The following is a 7,279-nucleotide window of genomic DNA, read 5'->3' as shown; positions in this document are numbered from 1 at the left end:
TTGTATTAGGTTTTCCGAGTGGTCCCACATTTCAATACGGACGGGGTCATCTACACCATAGAAAACAAGGTTTCGTCTCCGGCTTCCGTCTTCCATATATGCCGACGTCTCCTGCAGCTCATTAACTTGACCCGGAAGACTCCTGAGGACATTTTCCTGCTCTGACACCAGTTTACTCACGTCCCGAACGCAGCCCTGTGTGACACTAGGGTTTTATTCACATCTGCTATCATAGCTTCATGCTTTGTGAACCTTGTATCGATAGTGTCCAACTTTTGCATTATCGCAGCCTGACAACTTTGCAAGCCTATCAGAAAATGTAGTTGGGTAGCATCATGGTGATACGGTTAATTCACTTACTCAATACCACGTGGAGCGCCGTTCAGTTCCACATCCCCAGCGAGTAGCAACAGCAGAAATATAACAACTGACTTGAAAACAGGCGAAATCGATTTTCAGACGATTTTTGTATGGACTCGTTATGCAGCAGCAGTACACAACAAGGTAGCACAGCCGGCAGCGCACTCATTTTTGTTCGGAATCAAACAGAATAGTAAAAACTAAACTGCACAAACAAGAGCGGTGTCAACAAGCGTGCCCGCTCCAAATTGCGCGAAGGCGTTGTGCTGCGCGTTTATGTAGCCTTCCACCGTATCACATGTTTCAATCCGCTCGCATGTGATTGGCCGCTCATCGCTGCAGGACCGTTATCTTCGGTAAATTGTCGAACGTGCTGACTGGAAACGCGAAGGAACCGAAGCATATCGGCGTGCTCCACGCGATTATCGATACGGACAATAACACAGGCGGTTGCGCAAACAACGCCTCATAGCCGACAGCATCCCACTTGTTCGTTGACTAGATGGCAGCAAAAATGTGCAAAAAAGAGAGCAGTGGCAGTTGCATGTCGGCAAGCGTGCGGGCTCCAAATCCCTGGTCGTCGGCTTCTTGCCTCGTCGTACAGTTTCCCTGAAACTTCGTGACTACGCATATTCCTCCGTTTCCCTTTGGTGCGCAGATTTTTTAGGCATGGCTGGTAGTCAAGCATACACCGCCCTGATGTTCAATGTGTAATATTGGCTGGCATGTATCGTAAACATATCAGCTTGTAACTGAAATATTATCAAAATAACGTGGGCACAACACCGCAAGCCCACCATGTTCTACTCGCTTCTGACTTTTCAGATGCTGGTGTGCTTCACCGCCACCTATGTGTGTTCGTTCCTTCAAGACAAGCATGCAGCATCCTATCCTCCGGTGCCCAAGACCTTAGCCAGGGAAACTGGCCCGCCCCTCGACGCTCCGGATCCCGCTGCTCCGCCAAAACCCGCCCAGTGGCCCCCTACGGCTGGCAGCCAATCCCATTGATGGCATCACCGGTCACATGCCTGGTGTCGCCGCTACAAATTTGCTCCGCCGATGCCATCAGATTGGGGCACAAGACCGCAAGCCACGCCATCTTCAACCCGCTTCTGACTTTGAAGGTTAGTGACCTGAACAATTGTAAATCGTATAGAAGCAGTAATCGCTTCCTTATTGCTGTGTCGGGCCTCAACGACTTTAAATTGCGCAGTATATTAGACGTGTTCGCTGACGCGATTGCTTTTGGTCATCGATCTCAATTAATTCTACGGCTTTCTTGCGACGTGCAACTGAATCCTGGCACTACCAAAAGCTGTGAAATATCCGCAGTCTTAGATTTTATCAAGCGCGTCAAGGACTATTTACAAACTGTTCGATCACAGATAGAGGGCCTTAAAACTGTCGAAGCTGCCAAAGCTGCCCCGGAAAAACAAATTTCTTCAGTTAGCAACCGACTCAAAAACCTCGAAAAACCAAAGCCCCAAACCAGCAACCCTAGCAATAATAACGATTCATCCCAGATAAGCCGCGAAATTTCTGTGCTCAAGGCCGCAACTATTGACGCCAGCAACCGCCTATGACTCAACAACCTTATCTTCCTTGGAATAAAAAAACAACATACAGGAAACATGGGAAGAGACGGAGCAAAAGATATTCACGTTTTGTGCTCGCAAGCTTAAACTTACTCTTTAACCAGGTGCGATGAAACGCGCACACCGAATCGCTACCTTTTCGGAAAACAAAACTTGACCTATCATTGCTAAGCTAGCCAATTGTTTTATAGTGAGCTAGTTTATGAAGGAACGCATTTTGAGCTGCGGTCGCGTGCTTAAAAACACAGACTTCGCCATTAGGAAGGACTTCGCACCTGCCACCCGCAAAGCGCGGTCAAAGCTGTTGCAGTTCATCGGCCACCCAAAATGTGCATTTAAATTCAGTCTAGAGCGACTTCATGTGGACAAAAAGTGCTACATGTACTACCAGGCTTGCAAAATATTGCAGAAATCAGCAAAAAGTGACTGTGCGTGCCATAGCTTGTAAATCATCAGGTGTCAACAGCAAAACCACCGAATGACGCCCCTCTGTTCATTGTACCTTGGTGATCTCGCTGAGGGTGAACACGGGAGTGCGTGGCCCCTGGTATTGTCAGAGCAGCCTACCGTGCCCAGCGCGAACCATCACGCATGCTCTGTGCGTGCCGAGAGTTATTTTGCTTACACTGCGCGCATGGCGTCATCGGAGCGTCTGCTCGTCGTCTGCTATGTTGCTTCTCATCTGCTAATGGTACCTTGTTTCAATCCGCGATTAATAGATTTTTGCATGAAAACGCGCAAATATATAAATGTGAAGGGTGATAGCTTTCTCCCAAATATTGAACAAAGGTCGTAGCGCCTGCGCCACCTTTGCGTGACCACCTTCAAAGCCTTGAATTGCGTGCTTCTATGTGCATTCAAGACTTTTTGTAAGCAAGTGCAAAAATAAGGTGCTGGTAAAATCTGCGCGATCTTTTGATTGAGTCTGTTTGAAACAAGTGGGTGAGTTACGCTGCTGTGTCAAAACCATTGCATTGGATGTAATGAACCCATAACCGCTCACTCAGAAACAGTTTTCTAGCCGTTTCAAGGTTCCACTTATCGTTACAGCGGCCGATTGCTCCACCGCGTCAAGCACGATGAAGGTAGCAGATGACGTTCAGATGCTCAGATGACACGATGCGCGCGCTGGAAGTATAGCCTCGCTCGAAACGCACAGCGCATGCGTTCGGCTTCACGCATCCCACGGCAGGCTGCTCTGATAGTACCGGCGGCCACGAGCTCCCGTGTTCACCCTTCGCGAGATCACCACTGTACCGCTAACCCTCGACGAAGCCGATCATGAACGCTAAAAATAATCGTTGCCTTCACTAATATACGAAGCGTACTGCCTAACACCGACAGACTACACAGTTTTATCGAAGATGTAGAAGCCGACATTGTCGTGCTACTGGAAACGTGGTTACACGAAGGCATACGTCGACAACGATATCTTCCCGTCTAGCATAGACTTCACTTTATACCCCATATGGGACATCTTGAAGGTAGCGCACTTAAACACGGACACTAGCGAAAGAATCGACAAACCACAGTGCTGACTCACAACTGATTTTTATTAGAACAGACACACACTTAAATACTACAACCTAAACCCATGTGACCAGACATCATACATACGTCACAATTCAGCGGATCATTTCGGAAACATGACAGGCATGAAACAGACTGTGTGGATGAAGGCGCGCGTTATATTTACATTACAGAGCGATTTAAAAACATGCAAAAGTGTGTTCAATGCAAAAAGTGTGTTGTCTACCTTATACCGTTTCCTTGTGGTTATGTGTATATTGGTAAGACAAGTCGATGTATCAATGTCAGATTGCTGGAACACCAAATGTCTTTAGGAGGAGACACCTACTCGCACGTGGCTCAACACGTATCCAAGTGCAAGTGCGAGCCTGCGTTCCAGGAAAAGGTTATATTATCTGTGCACAGAGAAAAGTTAACACGCGAGATTATTGAGGCATATATTATAAGAAAAAAGGTGGTGTGGCGCTTTAATGTGCAGTCGATGCATTTACATGGGAGTGAGTTTGAATTTTTAAATGGCTCTGTAATGTAAATATAACACGCGCCTTCATCCACACAGTCTGTTTCATGCCTGTCATGTTTCCGAAATGATACGCTGAATTGTGACGTATGTATAATGTCTGGTCACATGGGTTTAGGTTGTAGTATTTAAGTGTGTGTCTGTTCTAATAAAAATCAGTTGTGAGTCAGCACTGTGGTTTGTCGATTCTTTCGCTAGTGTCCGTCTTTAAGTTCGCTACCTTCATGATGTCCCATATGCATTACCAACTAGCGCAGTTGTCACTTCTTCTACATTATATCCCCATGATCTTTCTTTCTTTAGTAGAGAGTTTTAGTACAGCGTTTGTTGCCTTTGCGTACGCTAAACGCTAAACTTTTGCGACCTGCTACGTAAACACCGCGAGGGGAGTTTTAGTAGAGCGTCTCATCAGTTTTGCGTAGCGTCACGCTAATGCTTACGGAGCCATCTCTCGAATGTTTTGCGAAACGACTCGCCGGCTGATCTGCTGGCGGAGTGACGGAGTGCTTCGAAATTTTACCACTATATAAACAAGTGGAAACAAACGCTTTCCAGTTCGTGTTGAATCCAACATGGCCACAGCACGACATGAATATTCTCTTACCTGAGTACTTTCCATAAAGAAAGCGTCGAAGTCCCGCAGAACGTTTTTCGTGCAATCTCACAGAACGCCCTTAACTGAATGCCCGCGTTTGACGCATACATTTTATTCAACTTCAAAACAATTCAGAGTTGCGTTTCGAACGTTTACAAGGTCGAAACGTGTGTTGCAAGTCCGAACCACGATTGAACGGCGATCGGTTGCCTCCTCCTTTGCGTCGCAAATTCGGCACTGATTTCGCGCGCGGTTTGCGGGGTCCAGCAGCCAGTCACTTAACTGTGGCGCGGAAGCCAAGAAAGCGTTTAGCCACACACACTGTACATATGCGGTGCAATGTTGAGTCGTACGTCGCTCGAGAAAGATAATCCACAACACACACGCACTCACAAACCGCTTCGTTCACTGGCCTAGCTACAAGGCTTCGTTTGGGCAGTCACCGATGTCATGACAATACAGAGCTGCACGAGGGAGATGTGCTAAGCAGTCGACGTATTTAAAAACATAAGAGCAAATAACTTTGTCCATCGGAAGCAAATTAGTGTCGGCAGAAAATTAGAACCGTGGATGCTTGTCGCCCTACTTGCCGCCATGTTGGAAACGCAAGCGGCCTTACGTACGCAAGCTATTTCGCTAGAAATGGTGTCCGCATGTCTTCCGTCCGCTAAACGCAGAAGCGGCTTAAAGTACGGAGCATGCGCAGTGAGAAATGGCGTTCGCTAGGGATGGCGTTCGCAGTGAGAAATGACGCAAAAAAATGGCGTTCGCTAACTGTTTGCGTACGGTTGCGTACGTTATTCAAAAACCCTCTACTCTCCGCTCCGTCCGCTCCGTTGGCTTCCGCCTTCTCTCAAACCAACCAGCCGAATTTGAAACGATTGTGAAGCGTGCATCAACAAACACAGTTGCTGGTGACGCGATCTTCGATGGAATAACAGCGCACGTAGACGAGGACATAACAAGAAGAGAAGATAGGACAAAGCGCTAACTGTAACTGAGTTTTATTCAGACCAGAAAGACATAAACCGGGACACATCCGATAGGAATAGCAACACCACCTGACGTAAACATCATCTCGCGCACTGCCAGCTACACAAGTTGCTCCTACTGGCTCCGCAATGCTGATTTGCCACATTGGCCTAGCTGTGTGGATGTTTTGTCCGTATTCTTAAGTGCGGCCTCGTTTCCCAGTCGCGCGTAAAGGCACAACGCCTTAGTAGTGTCTTCGGGATTTGTTTGTGTTCGCAGCATAGAAGGCGCCTTTTGTACAGTCGGTACAAAAAACAGAACCACAGATTGTTCACCAGAACGGGGAAACCCTGATTGATGTGCAGCACTGATGTAATGAACATGAGTGGCAGGCATTTCTATTCTTCGATCCTGTTTGTACATATATCTGCGATTTTTGCGGAGAAACGTTAGAATGACAAAATTTGTGCGATGGTACTCAGACCGCAGTGGAGCGGAAGCACCGAACCACTAAGCGCACAATGCAAAGGAAGAGGATAGGTATAACATTCCGCGACAAGAAGAGGACGGGGTGGACAAGGAAACGAACGCGTGTTAAGGACATATTAGTAGAAATTAGGAAGAAGAAATGGCCGTGGGCAGGGCACGTAATGCGAAGGCAAGATAACCGTTGGTCATTAAGGAAAACAGAGGGGATAGCTAGATAAGGCAAGAGTGGCAGGGGGCGGCAGACATTAAGTTAGATGGGCAGATGAGATCAAGAGGTTTGCGGGAATAAATTGATTGCAGTTAGCGCAGGACAGGGATAACTGACGATCTGTGGGAGACGCCTTTGCCCTGCAGTGGGCATAGATTGGCTGGTGATGATGATGAGTCACTTTCAGCCCTTCAGCATTTTAAGCATAGGCAGCTTAAAAGAATGCAGTGGTGACATTTCTATTTTAGCACACCGTTCTGCTGAATATAGCAACATTGTTTTCGCACATGTTTGTGTCTGTTTTATGTATAGCACAGAACGGCAAATGGAACACCAAAGTCGCAAGAAGACTGACTGCCCATTTTGACTTGGGGAGGACCTACCCCGAATAGCATGCTATACAGTCAAGTCAACCCACCTGTGAAACAAATAAAGCCTGCTGTATGCCGTAAAATTGAGCCAGTATCAATTGCAGATTGGGTGTATTCTTGTTTTCGTCCAGATTATTCCGTCTGCCAGTCATGTTTGTTGCCTAAATGCCACCCAAGTCCTTATATTTTGCATGTTCTTCATTGCTGAGGCAACGATGTCTTAACATGTTTTCCCCATGTAGCTCCTAGTGCAAGCCAATGCCGTCTCATGCCCCACCCTGCGTTGCATTGCAGGAATTGTGCGGTGGGTGTTCTCAGGTGGCCTCATTAACTGTTCATTGATACAAAGTTGAATTGCAAAAATATTCAGCTTGCTTGGGATCAGGGTATTGTAGGTGCAGTAGTAGCCAAAGTGAGTGGGTGATCTATTATTTTGGTTTCATTCCCACCCGGTTTTTAGGCAATGCTGCAGCCACCACCGCCACAAGGCCGTTGTGTAAACGAGAAGGCCACTGAAAGAACATAAGCAAAATGCACCTAGTTTAATGAAAGCCTGCCTAAACAACTCACTACTATCAAATTCTAACCTCGGCAATTCGTATACAGTGCCCTCTGGAAATTTGATATAGAATATAAATT

The 7,279-nt window shown here is 46.9% G+C and overlaps 1 long non-coding RNA gene across 1 annotated transcript; it reads left to right on the top strand.

Annotated features, from left to right (window-relative positions):
* The first annotated feature begins 825 nt into the window (after positions 1-825).
* Positions 826-6,899, top strand: LOC144164016 (uncharacterized). The gene is made up of 3 exons (XR_013320998.1): positions 826-1,010; positions 1,186-1,484; positions 6,582-6,899. It is a non-coding gene; the product is annotated as an uncharacterized LOC144164016 (long non-coding RNA).
* Positions 6,900-7,279: the final 380 nt, after the last annotated feature.

This window comes from Haemaphysalis longicornis, unplaced genomic scaffold (genome assembly GCF_048455015.1).
Source record: "Haemaphysalis longicornis isolate Haplotype H1 unplaced genomic scaffold, Haemaphysalis longicornis Haplotype H1 scaffold_13, whole genome shotgun sequence".
Lineage (NCBI taxonomy): Eukaryota > Metazoa > Arthropoda > Arachnida > Ixodida > Ixodidae > Haemaphysalis > Haemaphysalis longicornis.
The sequence above is the reverse complement of the archived record's forward strand: the minus strand, read 5'-3'. Positions and strand labels throughout refer to the sequence as shown.